The sequence below is a fragment of the Lynx rufus genome, unplaced genomic scaffold (genome assembly GCF_022079265.1).
Source record: "Lynx rufus isolate CCGP_SWC_20201006 ecotype Redwood Valley unplaced genomic scaffold, mLynRuf1.p SCAF_45, whole genome shotgun sequence".
In the NCBI taxonomy this organism is placed as follows: domain Eukaryota; kingdom Metazoa; phylum Chordata; class Mammalia; order Carnivora; family Felidae; genus Lynx; species Lynx rufus.
In genome coordinates this window covers 1,263,379-1,278,858 of record NW_025814862.1, presented here as the reverse complement: position 1 = coordinate 1,278,858, position 15,480 = coordinate 1,263,379, and the positions used below count along the sequence as shown (strand labels likewise).

The window sequence follows — 15,480 nt, the reverse complement described above, 5'->3', positions numbered from 1 at the left end:
ATTTAAAGTACAATTTGGTAAGTTTCAGACATATAAATATACCCCCATGAAACCCGCAGCATAGTCAAGATGATGAATCTATCCCTCACCCACAGAAGTTTCCTTGTGACCCTTTTTTTCATGTTTTTTAAATGTTTATTTATTTTTTAGAGAAAGAGTGTACACATGCATGTGTGAGCGGGGCGGGGGGCAGAGAGAGAGACAGAGGATCTGAAGCAGGCTCTGTGCTGACAGCAGAGAGCACCATGAGGGGCTTGAACCCACAAACCATGATATCATGACCTGAGCCAAAGTCGGATGCCCAACTGACTGAGGTGCTCCAAGGATTTTATATAAATGGAAGCATATACCATATACTATTTTTGGTCTGGCTTCTTTCATTCAGCATCATTATTTTGAGATTCACCCATTTTGATGCATGTAACAATCTTGTATTATTTTTATTGCTGAATAACTTTCTGTTATATAGATAGGCCACAGTGTGTTTATCCACTCATCTGTTGATGGACATTGTGGTTGTTTCCGAGTTTTTGACCACTACCAGTGAAACTGCTATGGAACATTTCTGTACAGGCGTTTGGATGTTATGCTTTTATCTCTCTTGGGTAAAAACCTAGAAGTGGAACAGATGGGTCATACAGTAGTTGTACCTTCTACATTTTAAGAAACTTCCAAGCCCAACCTGTTTTCCAAAGGGGTTTTATCATTTACATCTGCCAGCAGCATGTAAGAGTTGTTTTCCCTACATGCTCATCAACACTTGATATGGTCACTCTTTTTAATTTTAACCATTCTAGGAGATGTGTGAAGGTATCTTATTTTAATTTTAATAATTTGCATTTCCATAATAATGATGCTGAACATCTTCTCAGATACTTATTTACTACCTGTGTATGTTCTTTGGTGAAATATCTGCTCAACTTATTTGCCCACTTTTAAATTTTTTTAATGTTTATTTATTTTTTAAGGAGAGAGAGACAGAGTGTGAGTGGGGGAGGGGCAGAGAGCCAGGGAGACACAGAACCCAAAATGGGCTCCAGGCTCTGAATTGCCAGCACAGAGCCCAACGTGGGGCGCAAACTCACGAACGGGGAGATTATGACCTGAGCTGGAGTTGGTCACTTAACCGACTGAGCCACCCAGGTGCCCCATATTTGCCCACTTTTAATTGGCTCATCTTACTGAATAGTAAAATATCTTTGGGGAGGCTGGGTAGCTCAGTCAAGTGTCCGACTTTTGAGATGTTCAGGACATAATCTCAGGATCCGATCCGTGAGATCCAGCACCATGTGGGGCCCTGTGCTGACAGCTCAGAGCCTGTTTGGGATTATCTCTCTCCCTCAAACTGTGAGAGCACGACCTGAGCGAAAATCAAGAATCAGACGCTTGGGGCACCTGGGTGGTTCAGTCCGCTGAGCGTCAGACTTTGGCTCAGGTCATGGCTGAGTGTAGGACTTTGGCTCAGGTCATGATCTCCCCGTTAGCGAGTTTGAGCCTTGTGTGGGGTTCTGTGCTGATAGCTTGGAGACTGGAACCTGCTTCAGATTCTGTGTCTCATTCTCTGTTCCCCTTCCCCACTTGTGCTCTCTCTCTCTCAAAAACAAATAAACATTAAAAAAAAAAAAGACGCTTAACCAACTGAGCCACCCAGCTCCCCACCCCCCAAATTTTTTTAAATAGTAAAATCTCTCTTTTTTTTTTTAAGATTTATTTATTTTTGAGAGAAAGCATGCAAGTAGATAAGGGGTAGAGAGAGTGGGGGACAGAAGATCCAAGGCAGGCTCTGTGCTCACAGCAGCGAGCCTGATGCAGGGCTCAAACTCATGAGCTAGCTGTGAGATCATGCCCTGAGCCGAAGTCCGATGCTCAGCTGACTGAGCCACCCAGGTGCCCCAATAGTAAAATATCTTTTAATATTCTAGATATAAGCCTTGTATTGATTATACATTTTACAAGTATATTCTCCCAAACTGGGGCTTGCCTTTTTGTTTTCTTTACAATGTTGTGAAGAACAAAATGTCTTCATTTCTTTTGTAGTAAAACATACATAGCTTAATATTTATCATTTAACCATTTATAAGTATTTAATTCAATGGCATTAAATGTATTCACAATGTTGTGTATCAGATTGACTGTGTATACCCAAGATTTTTTCATCATTCCCAACATAAACTCTGAACCCATTAAAAAATAACTCCATATTCTCTCCTTCCCAGCCCCAGAAACCACTATTTTATTTTTTGCTTTTATGAATTTGCCAATTCTAGGTACCTCATACACATGGAATAGTATAGTATTTGCCCTTCAGTGTCTGACTTTTTTCATTTAGCATAGTATTTTGAAGGTCCTTCCATGTTGTAGCATATTTCAAAGTTTCATTCCTTTCATGGTTGAATAATATTATATTGTATCCAAATTAGAAAGAAAGAAATAAAATTATCTCTGTAGGTAACATGATCTTATATGTAGAAAACCCTAAAGATTGGGAAAAAACTATTATAACTAATAAATTCAGCAAAGTAGCAGGATACAAAATCAATAAACAAATTAATTGCATTTCTACTCACTAACAGTGAACAATCTGAAAAAAGAAATTAAGAAAACAATTCTGGTTACAATAATATCAACAAGAAAAAAAAAAACACTGAGGAATTAAGTTAACCAAGGAGGTAAAAGACTTGTAAATTGAATACTATAAAAACATTGCTGAAGGAAATTAGAGAACACATAAGTAATGGGAAAAAACAACTCATGTTCATGGATCAAAAGACAATATTGTTAAGATGTCAATACTAGGTAAGTGTAAATCACTAGTTAAGTGATTTACAGATGCAACACATTTTTTGTTTTTCAGTGTACAAGTTTTCTACTTCTTTGATTAGATTTATTCCTAAATATTAATTTGGGGGAATGCTATTAGAAAATCAAAACCATGATGAGATAACACCTCACAAAGAAGACATCTAGATAGCTAACAGAAGATATCCAGATGGCTAACAGAAACATGAAAAGATGCTCAACATCACTCATCAGAAGCAAAATACAAATCAAAACCATAATGAGATACCACCTCACACATGTTAAAATGACTACAATTAACAACACAAGAAACAACAAATGGTGGTGAGGATTCAGAGAATGAGAACACTCTTGTATTGTTGGTGGGAATGCAAATTGGTGCAGCCACTATGGAAAACAGTATGGAGGTTCCTCAAAAAGTTAAAAATAGAACTTCCTTATGACCTAGCAATTGTACTACTAGGTATTTGGGTACATACCTATAAAAATGCAGATTAAGGGTTACACGCACCCTGATGTTCATAACATCATTGTCAACAATAGACAAACTATGGAAATATATATATATATATATATAATAGTATTATAATATACATACATATATATATGTATTTATTATATATATATATAATATTTATTATATATATATATAAATATATATATTATATTTATTATATATATATATTATTTATATATATAATATTTATTATATATATATATAAATATATATATATATATATATAATTGCTCAGTCATCAAAAGGAGTGAAATCTTGCCATTGACACCAATGTGGATGAAGCTAGAGTGTATTATGCTAAGCAAAATAAGGCAGGCAGAGAAAGACAAATACCATGATTTCACTCATATATGGAATTTAAGAAACAAAACAGATGAACATAAGGGAAAAGGAAAAAAAGAGAGAAGGATACAAACCATAAGAGACTCTAAAAGGTAGAGAACAAACTGAGGGTTGATGGAGGGATGTGGGTGGGGGATAGGCTAAATGGGTGATGGGTATTAAGGAGAGTGCTTTCTTGCTGAGCACTGGCTATTACGTGTAAGTGATGAATCACTAGATTCTACTCCTGAAAACAATACTACACTATATGTTAACTAACCAGAGTTTAAATAAAAATTTGAACAAACAAGAAGCAAATTAAAACAAAAAACAGAATCTCTTAATTTTCTTTTTGGATTATTGCTGGTGCACCATAAAACACAACAGGTTTTTGAGAATTAGTCTCATACCCTGTAGCTTTATTAGATTTGTGTATTCACTTTAGTAGCTTTCTTGTGGATCACTTGGCATTTTCTATATATAGGATCATGTCATCAGCAAATATAGTTTTACCCTGTTCTTTCAATCTGGATGCTTTTTATTTATTTTTATTGTTTAACAGCACTGGCTAGGACTTCCTCTACAATGTGAACAACAGTGGTGGAAGTACACATCCTGAGCTTGTTTGTTTCTGATCTTAGGAGGCAAAGTTTTCATTTTCAGCCACTGAGTATGACATTAGCTGTGGACTTTTTAATGGATACCCTATATCATATTGGGTCATTTTACTTCTGTTCTTAGTTTTCTGAGAGTTTTTATTATGAAAGGGTTCTGGATTTTGTCAAATGCCTTTCCCATACCAATTAGGATTTTTTTTCCCCATCTTTCTGTTAGGGTATGTATTACATTGATTTTCTTATCTTGACTCACTCTTGCATTCCTTGGATAAATTCCACTTGATCATGCTGTTGGATTTGATTTGGTAATATTTTTTTGAGGGTTCTTGCATCTGTATGCATAAAGAATATTGATCTATAATTTTCTTTTCTTGTGATGTATTTATCTGGGTTTGGTTTAAAGATAAGGCTGGCCTCATAGAGTGAGTTAGGAAGAGGTCACTGCTTCTTTAATTTATTTGGAAAATTTTGAGAAGGATTTTTGTTAATTCTTCTTTAAATGTTTGGTAGAATTCACTAGTAAAGCCATATGGCCCAGTATTTGTCTTTGTTGGGAAGTTTTAAATTATTTTTTTAGGTTTTTGTTTTGAGTTCCAATTATTTAACAGAGTGTAATATTAGTTTCAGGTGTACAATTTATTGATTCAGCACCTATATACAACACCTGGTGCTCATCGCAAATGTACTCCTTAATCCCCACCACCTATTTAACCCATCCTCTCATCCATCTCCCTTCTAGTAGCCATCAGTTTGTTCCCTATAGCTAAGAGTGCGTTTCTTGGTTTGCCTGTCTCCTTTTTCCCCCTATGATGTTGGTGAAGATGCAGAGAAAGGGCAACCCTCTTACACTGTTGGTGGGAATACAAACTGATACAGCCACTCTGTACCAGTCCTCAAAAAGTCCTTAAAAATGAAGGTCCTCAAAAGTTAAAAATAGAACTACCCTATGATCCAGCAATTGCACTACTAGGTATTTATGCAAAGGATACAAAAATACTGATTTGAAGGGATATACATGCACCCTGATGTTTATAGAAGCATTATCAACAATAGCCAAATTATGGAAAGAGCCCAAATGTCCATCTACTGATTAATGGGTAAGAAGATAGGGTGTGTGTGTGTGTGTGTGTGTGTGTGTGTGTGTGTGTGTGTATAGAGCTATCTCTCTCTCTCTCTATCTCTCTATCTATAGAAGGAATATTACTCAGTCATAAAAAAGAATGAAATCTTGTCACATGCAACAACATGGATGGAGCTGGAGAGTATTACGCTAAGTGAAATAAGTCAGTCAGAGAAGGACGAATACCATATGGTTTTACTCATATGTGGAATTTAAGAAATAAAACAAATGAACATGGGCAGGGAGGAAGAGAGAGGCAAACCATAAAACACTCTTAACTATAAGAGAACAAAATGATGTTCCTGGGAGGGAAGGTGGGTGGGGGGATGGGTTAAATGAGTGATGGGGATTAGGGAGGGCATATGTGATGAGCACTGGGTGTTGTATGTAAGTGCTGAATCACTAAATTCTACACCTGAAACTAAAAAAAAGAAAAGAAAGGAAAGAAAATCTGGAGGCATCACAATTCTAGACTTCAAGTTATATTACAAAGCTGTAGTGACCAAGACGGTATGGTACTAGCACAAAAGTAGACACAGAGATCAATGGAAGAGACTAGAAAACACAGCAATGAACCCACAACTACATGGTCAATTAATCTTCAACAAAGCAGAAGAGAATGTTCAAAGGAAAAAAGACAGTCTCTTCAACAAATAGTATTGGTAAAACTGGACAGCAACATTCCAAAGAATGAAACTAGACCACTTTCTTATACCATACAGAAAAATATATTCAAAATGGCCTAAAGATTTAATTGTGAGACAGGAAACCATCAAAATCCTAGAGGAGAATACAGACAGTAACTTCTTTGACATCAGCCATAGCAACTTTTTACCAGATAGGTCTCCTGAGGCAAGGGAAACAAAAGCAAAAATAAAGTATTGGAACTTTATCACAATAAAAAGTTTCTTCATAGTGAAGGAAACAATCAACAAAACTAAAAGACAACCCATGGAATAGGAGAAGATAGTTGCAAATGACATATCTGATAAAGGGTTAGTATCCTAAATATATTTTTAAAAAACTTATAAAACTCAACAACCAAAAATCAAATAACTCAATTAAAAAGTTGAGTGGGCAGAAGACACGAATAGACATTTTTCCAAAGAGGATATCCATATGGCCAACAGACCCATGAAAAGATGCTCAACATTACTCATCACCAGGGAAATACAAATTAAAACTACAATCAGGGGCACCTGGGTGGCTCAGTCATTAAGTGACTGATCATTCATTTCTGCTCAGGTCATGATCTCATGGTTTGTGGGATCAAGTCCCGCATCTATCTGTGCTGTCAGCACAGAGCCTGCTTGGGATTCTCTTTCTCTCTCTCTCTCTCCTCTTTCTCTCTCTCTCTCTCTCTCTCTCTCTCTCTCTCTCTCTCTCTCTCTCTCTCCTTCCTCTACTCATGCTCCCCCACTCTCAAAATAAAATAAACATTAGAAAATAAAACTACAATGAGACGTCATCCTACACTTGTCAGAATAGCTACAGTTAACACAAAAAACAACAGGTGTTGGGAGTATGTGCAAAAAGGGGAACCCTCTTACACTGTTGGTGGGAATGCAAACTAGTGCAGCCACTCTGGAAAACAGTATGGAAGTTCCTCAAAATGTTAAAAATAGAACTACCCTATGATCCATTAATTGTACTACTAGATACTTACCCAAAGAATACAAAAATACTAATTCAAAGGGGTATGTGCACCCTGATGTTCATAGCAGCGTTATCTACAATAACCAAACTATGGAAATAGCCCAAGTGTCCATGGACCGATGAATGGATAAAGAAGATGTAGAATATATATACAAAGAAATAATACTCAGCCATAAAAAAGAATGAAATCTTGCCATTTGCAATGGCATGGATGGAGCTAGAGAGTATAATGCTAAGCAAAAAAATCAGAGAAAGACAAACACCATACGATTTCACTCATTGTGAAATTTGGGAGGTTTTAAATTATTAATTAAACCTCTTTACTTATAATAGGTCTTTTGGGATTTTCTTTGAGTCAGGATAGCTAACTGTGTTTCAAGGAATTTGTCCATTTATTCTGAATTATATAATCTGTTGACATACAATTTTTTACAGATACTTATATTTTTTTTTATCTCTGTAAGATTGGTAGTAATGTCCCCAGTTTAATATTTTTAGTTTTTTGCCTCTTCCTTCTCACTCTAAAGCTGTCAGTTTTGCTGATCTTTTCAAAGAACTAACTTTTGGTTTCATAGTTTTTCTATATTATTTTCCTATTCTCTATTTTAAACTCATTCTAATCTTAATTATGTCACTATTAGCTTCTACTAGTTTTGGATTTAGTTTGCTCCTCTTTTTCTAGTTCCTTGATTTGGAGAAGTTAGGTTATCAATTTGAGATCTTTCTTCCTTTTTTTTTTTTTTTTTTGAGAGAGAGAGAGAGAGAGAGCACAAGTGAACAAAGGGCAGAGAGAGATAGGAAAAGAGAGGAAGATAATCCCACTAGCGGCAGAAAGAGAGAGAGATGGAGAGGGAGAGAGAGAGAAGTGGGGCTCATGCTCATTTGAAGCAGGGCTCGAACTCATGAACCATAAAATCATAACCTGAGGTGCAGTCAGATGCTTCACCGACTGAGTTACCCAGGCATCCGATTTTTCTTCCTTTTTAATGTAGGTATTCACAACTGTAAATTTCCCTTGAGAACTGCTTTTGTGGTATCCCATAAGTTTGGATATGTTGTGTTTTCTTTTTTATTTGACTCAAGTACTTGTTATTCCCTCATGATTTTCTCACCTATTTGTTGTTGAAGAGTGTGTTGTTTAATCTCCACATGTATGTGAATTTTTCTCTTTTCCTTCTGTCATTGATTTTTAACTTCATCTTCTTTTTTTTAAATTTTTTTTCAGTGTTTATTTATTTTTGAGAGAGAGAGAGAGAGAGAGAGAGAGAGAGAGAGAGAGAGACAGAGAGACAGAGTATGAGCGGGGAGGGGCAGAGAGAGAGGGAGACACAGAATCCGAAGAAGGCTCCCGGCTCTGAGCTGTCAGCACAGAGCCCGATGCAGGGCTTGAACTCACAAACTGCGAGATCATGACCTGAGCCGAAGTCGGACTCTTAACCAACTGAGCCACCCAGGTACCCCTCATCTTCTTATTGTAAGCAAAAATACATTATATGATATCTATTTTAAAAGATCAATTAGGCAGATGCCTGGGTGGCTCAGTTGATTGAGCTTCTGACTTTGGCTCAGGTCATGATCTCATAGTTCGTGGGTTTGAGCCTTATGTCAGGCTGTGTTGATACTGTGGAGCCTGCATGGGATCCTCTGTTCCTCTCTCTCTCTCTCTCTCTGCCCCTCCCCTGCTCGTGCTCTCTCTCTTTCTCAAAATGAGTAAACATTAAAAAATTTTTTTAAAGAATCTATCAGGACTTGTTTGTGACCTAATTTATTTAGGAATTTTCCAAGTGCTCTTTAGAAGAATGTATATTCTGTTGTTTTGGGTGGAGTGTTGGTTTATGTCTGTTAGGTCTAGTTAGTTTCTTGTGTTGTTCAATTGCTTTACTTCCTTATTATCAGCTGTCTGGTTGTTCTATCTCTTTTTAAAAGATAGCTATTGAAGTCTCCAACCGTTATTGTAGTACTATTTCCCTTTTCAGTACTATCAATTTTTGCTTCATATACTTTGAGGGTCTGTTATTAGGTTTGTAAATAGTGTATCTTTTTTCTGTAGTAAACCTTTTATTAACATACAATATCTTTGTCTATTGTAATCTTTTTTCTTTAAAGTCTATTTGTCTGATATTAGTATAATCATTCCAGCTCTCTTTTATTTACTATTTGCATGGAATATCCTTTTCTGTCCTTTCACTTTCAACCAATTTGAGTTTTTGGACTGAAAGTGAGCCACTTATCAGAAGCATATAGTTGGATCATGTGTTTTAATCCATTGTGTTAATCTCTCATTTGACTGCAGAGTTTAATTTAGTTACATAAAGTAGAAACTAATAAGGAAGGAATTATGCTATTTTGCTACTGCTTTCTTATATGCTTTATAGGCCTTTCATGTATCTCATTCTATTATGGCCTTTTTTGTGTTCAGTTGATTATTTCTGTAGTAAAGTTAAAAACATTTTTTAATGTTTATTTATTTTTGAGAGAGAGAGAGAGAGAGGGAGGGAGGGAGGGAGGGAGGGGCAGAGAGAGAGGGAGACACAGAATCTGAAGCAGGCTCCAGACCCTGAGCTGTCAGCACAGAGCCCGATGCGGGGCTCGAACCCACTAGCCGTGAGATCATAACCTGAGCTGAAGTTATAACTGACTGAGCCACCCAGGCACCCGTCTGTAGTAAAATCTTTATTCCCTTATATCCTTTTGTGTATGTTGTATAAATACATTTTTGTCCTTACCATGGGGATTAAATTTAGTATCCTAAATTTATAACAATCTAATTTGAATTAATATCAACTTAAATCTGTTCCTATACAGCTCATTCTTCCTCCTTTTACTGATGTCAATAATTATATATTTGTATTTTTGGTGCTCAATGCCATAGAATAGTAACTCTTTTTATGCATTTGTCTTTTAAATAATGTGGAAAATAAAAAATGGAGTTACAAGGAAAAATTGCAATAGCACTAGCTTTTATAATTGTCACATACTAATCTTTATTTCCTTTTTTCTTGGTAAATGAAAATTTATTATTGCCATGTTTTCATCATCAAAAGTTATTATCTTGGTCTTTCTTTCTTGCCTTTGTATAGGGCCAAAAGAGAGACATTGGCTATTTTGATAACCTTAAAGTGAACTCCAGGAATGTCACTGACAGCATGACCTTTGCAACCAAACCCAGCAACCAGAACCTCATCATTTTCCTCAATAAAATTCAAACAACCATCATTGAGTACAAAGGCTGTGATTTTTTTTGCCATTCTTTTAAAAAATTTATTAATTTATTATTATTGTTTTTTAACTTATATCAAAGTTAGCATATTATACAACAATGATTTCAGGAGTAGATTGCAGTGATTCATCCCCTGTGTATAACACCCAGTGCTCATCCCAACAAGTGTCTTCCTTAATGCCCCTTTCCCATTTAACCCATCCCCCCACGCATAACCCCTCTAGCAATCCTCAGTTTGTTCTCTGTATTTAAGAGTCTCTTATGGTTTGTCTCCCTCTCTGTTTTTATATTACTTTTGTTTCCCTTCCCTTATGTTCATCTATTTGTATCTTAATTCCACATATGAGTAAAGTAGTATGATATTTGTCTCTGACTAATTTTGCTTAGCATAATACCCTCTAGTTCCACCCATGTAGTTGCAAATTGCAAGATCATTCTTTCTGATTGCTGAGTAATACTCTATTATATATATATACCACATCCTCTTTATCCATTCATCCATCTATGGACATTTGGGCTCTTTCCATACTTTGGCTATTGCCAATAGCACTGCTGTAAACATTGGGGTGCATGTGCCCCTTCGAAACAGCACACCTATATCCCTTGAATAAATACCTAGTAGTGCAGTTGCTGGATCATAGGGTAATTCTATTTTTAATTTTTTGTGGAACTTCCATACTGTTTTCCAGAGTGGCTGCACCAGTTTGCATTCCCACCAGCAGTACAAAAGAGATCCTCTTTCTCTGAATCCTTGCCAACATCTATTGTTGCCTGAGTTGTTAATTTTAGTCATTCTGACTGGTGTAAGGTGGTATCTCATTGTGGTTTTAATTTGTATTTCCCTGATGACGAGTGATATTGACCATTTTTTCATGTGTCTTTTAGCCATCTGGATGTCTTCTTTGGAAAAGTATCTATTCATGTCTTTTGCCCATTTCTTCACAGGATTATTTGTTTTTGGGGTAAGTTTGATAAGTTCTTTATAGATTTTGGATACTAAACCTTTATCTGATACGTCGTTTGCAAATATCTTCTCCCATTGGGTCAGTTGCCTTTTAGTTTTGCTGATTGTTTCCTTTGCTGTGCAGAAGCTTTTTATCTTGATGTGGTCCCAATAGTTCATTATTATTATTATTATTATTATTATTATTGCCATTCTTGATTAGCTGGAACCTGACACACTTCCTAATGGCAGAATTTGGCTATTTGGCTTCAAGGACTACTTTTTCCAGCACAATTCTTTTGCATGGAAAGTGCCACCAAAAGGGTTGGCCTTCAGGGCTGTGCCAAAATGGGCCTTCTAGCATGTTTATCACTTCTGATCTTGTCGTTGGCTATGGAACTTCCTGGAAGTATGAAAACTATGACACTTGCCCATCCTGCCAGCACCACAGGCCTGAGCAAAAGAGAGAAGCAGCACAGGAAGGATCCACAAGCTTTACCAATCTTTATTTCTTCATATAGTTTTGAGTTACTGTCTAGCATTCTTTCATTTCAACTTGAAGGATTCCCTTTAGCATTTCTTGTGGAACAGCTCTAGTGGTAACATACTCCCTCAGTGTTTATCCGAGAATGTCAGAATTTCTCCTTCATATTTGAAGGACAGTTTTGCTGAATATAGAAATAATAATGTTCTTTTTTTTTTTTTTCTCTTTCAGCACTTTGAATATATCAGCACACTACGTTCTGGCCTCCAAGATTTCTCATGAGAAATCAGTTGATAACCTTATTGAGATTCCTTCTGGTGAGGAGCTGTTTCCCTCTTGCTGTTTTTAAGATTGTCTTTGGATTTTCATAGTTTGACTATAATGTGTGGGGGGTTTTGTTGGCTTGTTTATACTAGTTGGAATTTGTTGAGTTTCTTAGATTTGTAGATTCATGTCTTAAACCAAATTTGGGAGGTTCTCAATCCTTATTTCCTCAAATATTCTTTCTGCTCCTTTCTCACTATTTTCTACTTATGTGATTCCCACAACATATATGTTGGACTGTTTTATAGTGTCCCACAGGTCATTTAGGCTCAGTTCACTTTTCTCCATTCCTTTTTCTTTCTATTCCTTAAACTAAATAATTTCAATAGCCTTATCTTAAAGTTTGCCAATTCTTTCTTCTGCTTGCTCCAATATACTTTTAAAACATTCCATGGGGCGCCTGGGTGGCGCAGTCGGTTAAGCGTCCGACTTCAGCCAGGTCACGATCTCGCGGTCCGTGAGTTCGAGCCCCGCGTCAGGCTCTGGGCTGATGGCTCGGAGCCTGGAGCCTGTTTCCGATTCTGTGTCTCCCCCTCTCTCTCTGCCCCTCCCCCGTTCATGCTCTGTCTCTCTCTGTCCCAAAAATAAATAAACGTTGGAAAAAAAAAAACATTCCAGTGAATTTTTATTTCATTTATTGTACTTTTCAGTTTGAGAATTTCTTTTTAAATTTCTACCTCTTTTTGATATTGATGTTCTCATTTTGTTCATACATAATTTTCCTGTCTATTCCCATGTTTTCCTTTAGCTCTTCTAGCATCTTTAAGAAAGTTTTTTTTTTTTCAACGTTTATTTATTTTTAGGACAGAAAGAGACAGAGCATGAACGGGCGAGGGGCAGAGAGAGAGGGAGACACAGAATCGGAAACAGGCTCCAGGCTCTGAGCCATCAGCCCAGAGCCTGACGCGGGGCTCGAACTCACGGACCGCGAGATCGTGACCTGGCTGAAGTCGGACGCTTAACCGACTGCGCCACCCAGGCGCCCCTTTAAGAAAGTTTTTAACTAGACTTCATGCCCAGCGCAGTGCCCAGTGTGGGACTTGAACTCATGACCCTGAAATCAAGACCTGAGCTGAGATCAAGAGTTTGACACTTAACTGACTGAGACACCTAGGTGACCCAAGAAAGTCATATTTAATGTTTTGTCTAATAAGCCGATGTCAGTGGTTCCTCAGAGACAGCTCATGGTGATTTATTTTGTTCCTTTAAATGGTCTATACTTTACTGTTTTTCTTTTTCCCTTTTGTATGTCTGTGATTTTTTGTTGTTGAAACTGGACATTTGAATTTCATAATGTGGAAACTCTGGAATCAGATTGTTCCCCTTCTCCAGAATTTTCTCTCTCCCTCCCCCCTCCCTCTCTCTCCTCTCCTCTCTCTCTCTCTCTCTCTCTCTCTCTGTTTTTAAAGTTGTTCAAGGGTGTCTTTGCTTGTGATTAGCCTGAGATGAAAGCTCGAGATCTTCTCAGTTCTTTTCTGACACTGTTTCCATGGGTATACATAGAAATTTTCTAAATTTCCCTGTATACATGTCTGATTTTGAATGTCATAATCCTTAAATGTCTGACTCTTGAAGGGGAAAAAAAGGTAAAAAGAAACAGAGAGAAAAAATACCCCAGGGACTGTTCTTCAGTCCCTTGCTAGGAATTTCAACTGGTGCAAGTTAAAACAACAGTGGCCAGCCTCTGGGCTGCATCTCAGTGGTCAAAAGCAGCAGTCAAAAATCAGAATACTGGGGCACCTGGGTGGCTCAGTCAGTTGAGCATCCTACTCTTGGTTTCAGCTCAGGTCATGATCCCAGGATCATGGGCTTGAGACCCGCATCAGGCTCCATGCTGAGTGTGGAGCCTGCTTGAGATTCTCTCTTTCTCTCTCTCTCTCCCTCTGCCCCTCTCCCTGGCTTGTGTACATGCTCTTTCCCTAAAATAAAAACTAAACAAAAATACTTGCCTTAAAAAAAAAATCAGAATACCAAACACCAATATTTGGGGACAAAGTCCTTATTGCCCACAGTGGGCACAGTGGGAATTGCTTATTGCAGCCCTTATTGCTCACAGTGGGAATACCAAACACTAATATTTGAGGACAAGGTCCTTATTGTCCGTGGTGGTTCCAGAGAGCCACACCAGGAACATAGATTTGCCTGCTTGCTGTAGGCTTCAATGGATGGAAAATGGGTAGCCATTACTGTGCTAAAACTGAAATTAATAAAAATAAACTGCAATTTACTAGCCAAGCTTTCCCCAGGAAGCTGTAATCATCCATATAGACTCGAGTTCCAAAATACTTACATCAGATGATTTCTGCCAGTATAATTTTTGTGGAAAGACAGATTGTGGAGAGACAGATTCCTGATTCTTCTTACTCTTCTATCTTCCTTTACTTCACTCCAATGTTTTAATGTTGATGACATATATTTTATATTTCTCTTCATATTTCATTCCTTTGTGTTATCATTAAGAATCCCAGTTGCTTGGGGCGCCTGGGTGGCGCAGTCGGTTAAGCGTCCGACTTCAGCCAGGTCACGATCTCGCGGTCCGCGAGTTCAAGCCCCGCGTCGGGCTCTGGGCTGATGGCTCAGAGCCTGGAGCCTGTTTCCGATTCTGTGTCTCCCTCTCTCTCTGCCCCTCCCCCGTTCATGCTCTGTCTCTCTCTGTCCCAAAAATAAATAAATGTTGAAAACAAAAATTAAAAAAAAAAAAAAAAGAATCCCAGTTGCTTTTATAAAAAAAATATTGTATTTAGGTCTTTACCCCATTTTGAGATTAAAAAAAAAATGATACGGTGTGAACTGAAGTTCATTATTTAAACAAGTGGATGTCAAATTGTTCCAGCACCATTTGTTGAAAATACTATGTTTTCTTTATTGAGTTACTTTGACAACTTTGTTGAAAATAAATTTACCATATACCTTTGGGTCTATTTCTGCATGCCCTATTCTATTCTATTCATCTATTTATATGTTTTTGTATAAATATCATACTGTCTTAATGACTGAGCTTTAAAAAAACTTTTTAAATATTTATTTATTTTTGAGAGAGAGGGAGAGACATAGAGTGAGTGGAGGAGGGGCAGAGAAAGAGGGAGACACAGAATCTGAAGCAGGCTCCAGGCTCTGAGCTGTCAGCACAGAGCCCAATGCGGGGCTTGAACTCATGAACCATGAGATCATGACCTGAACCAAAGTCGGCTGTTTAACCAACAGAGCCACCCAGGCACCCCAATATGACTAGCTTTAAAGTAACTCAAAATCAGTGTAGGTCTTTCAACTATGTTCTTTTTTTCAAAATCTTTTTGTTTTTCTAGTTCCTTTGCATTTTTGAATAAATTACAGAATCAGTTTGGCAGTTTCTCAAAAAAAGCTGATTGAAATTTGGTTAGGAATAAATTTAATCTATAAATCAAGTGCACGCTGGGGTGCAGTTCAGGGGAAACTAAGTGCGGGGTTCTAGAGTCTTGTCCTAGTGGAGTCACACAGGA

The 15,480-nt window shown here is 37.3% G+C and overlaps 1 pseudogene; it reads right to left on the bottom strand.

The window, feature by feature from the left end:
* Window positions 1-10,077: 10,077 nt before the first annotated feature.
* Window positions 10,078-11,628, bottom strand: LOC124525718 (40S ribosomal protein S23-like; annotated as a pseudogene).
* Between the last annotated feature and the right edge of the window lie 3,852 nt (window positions 11,629-15,480).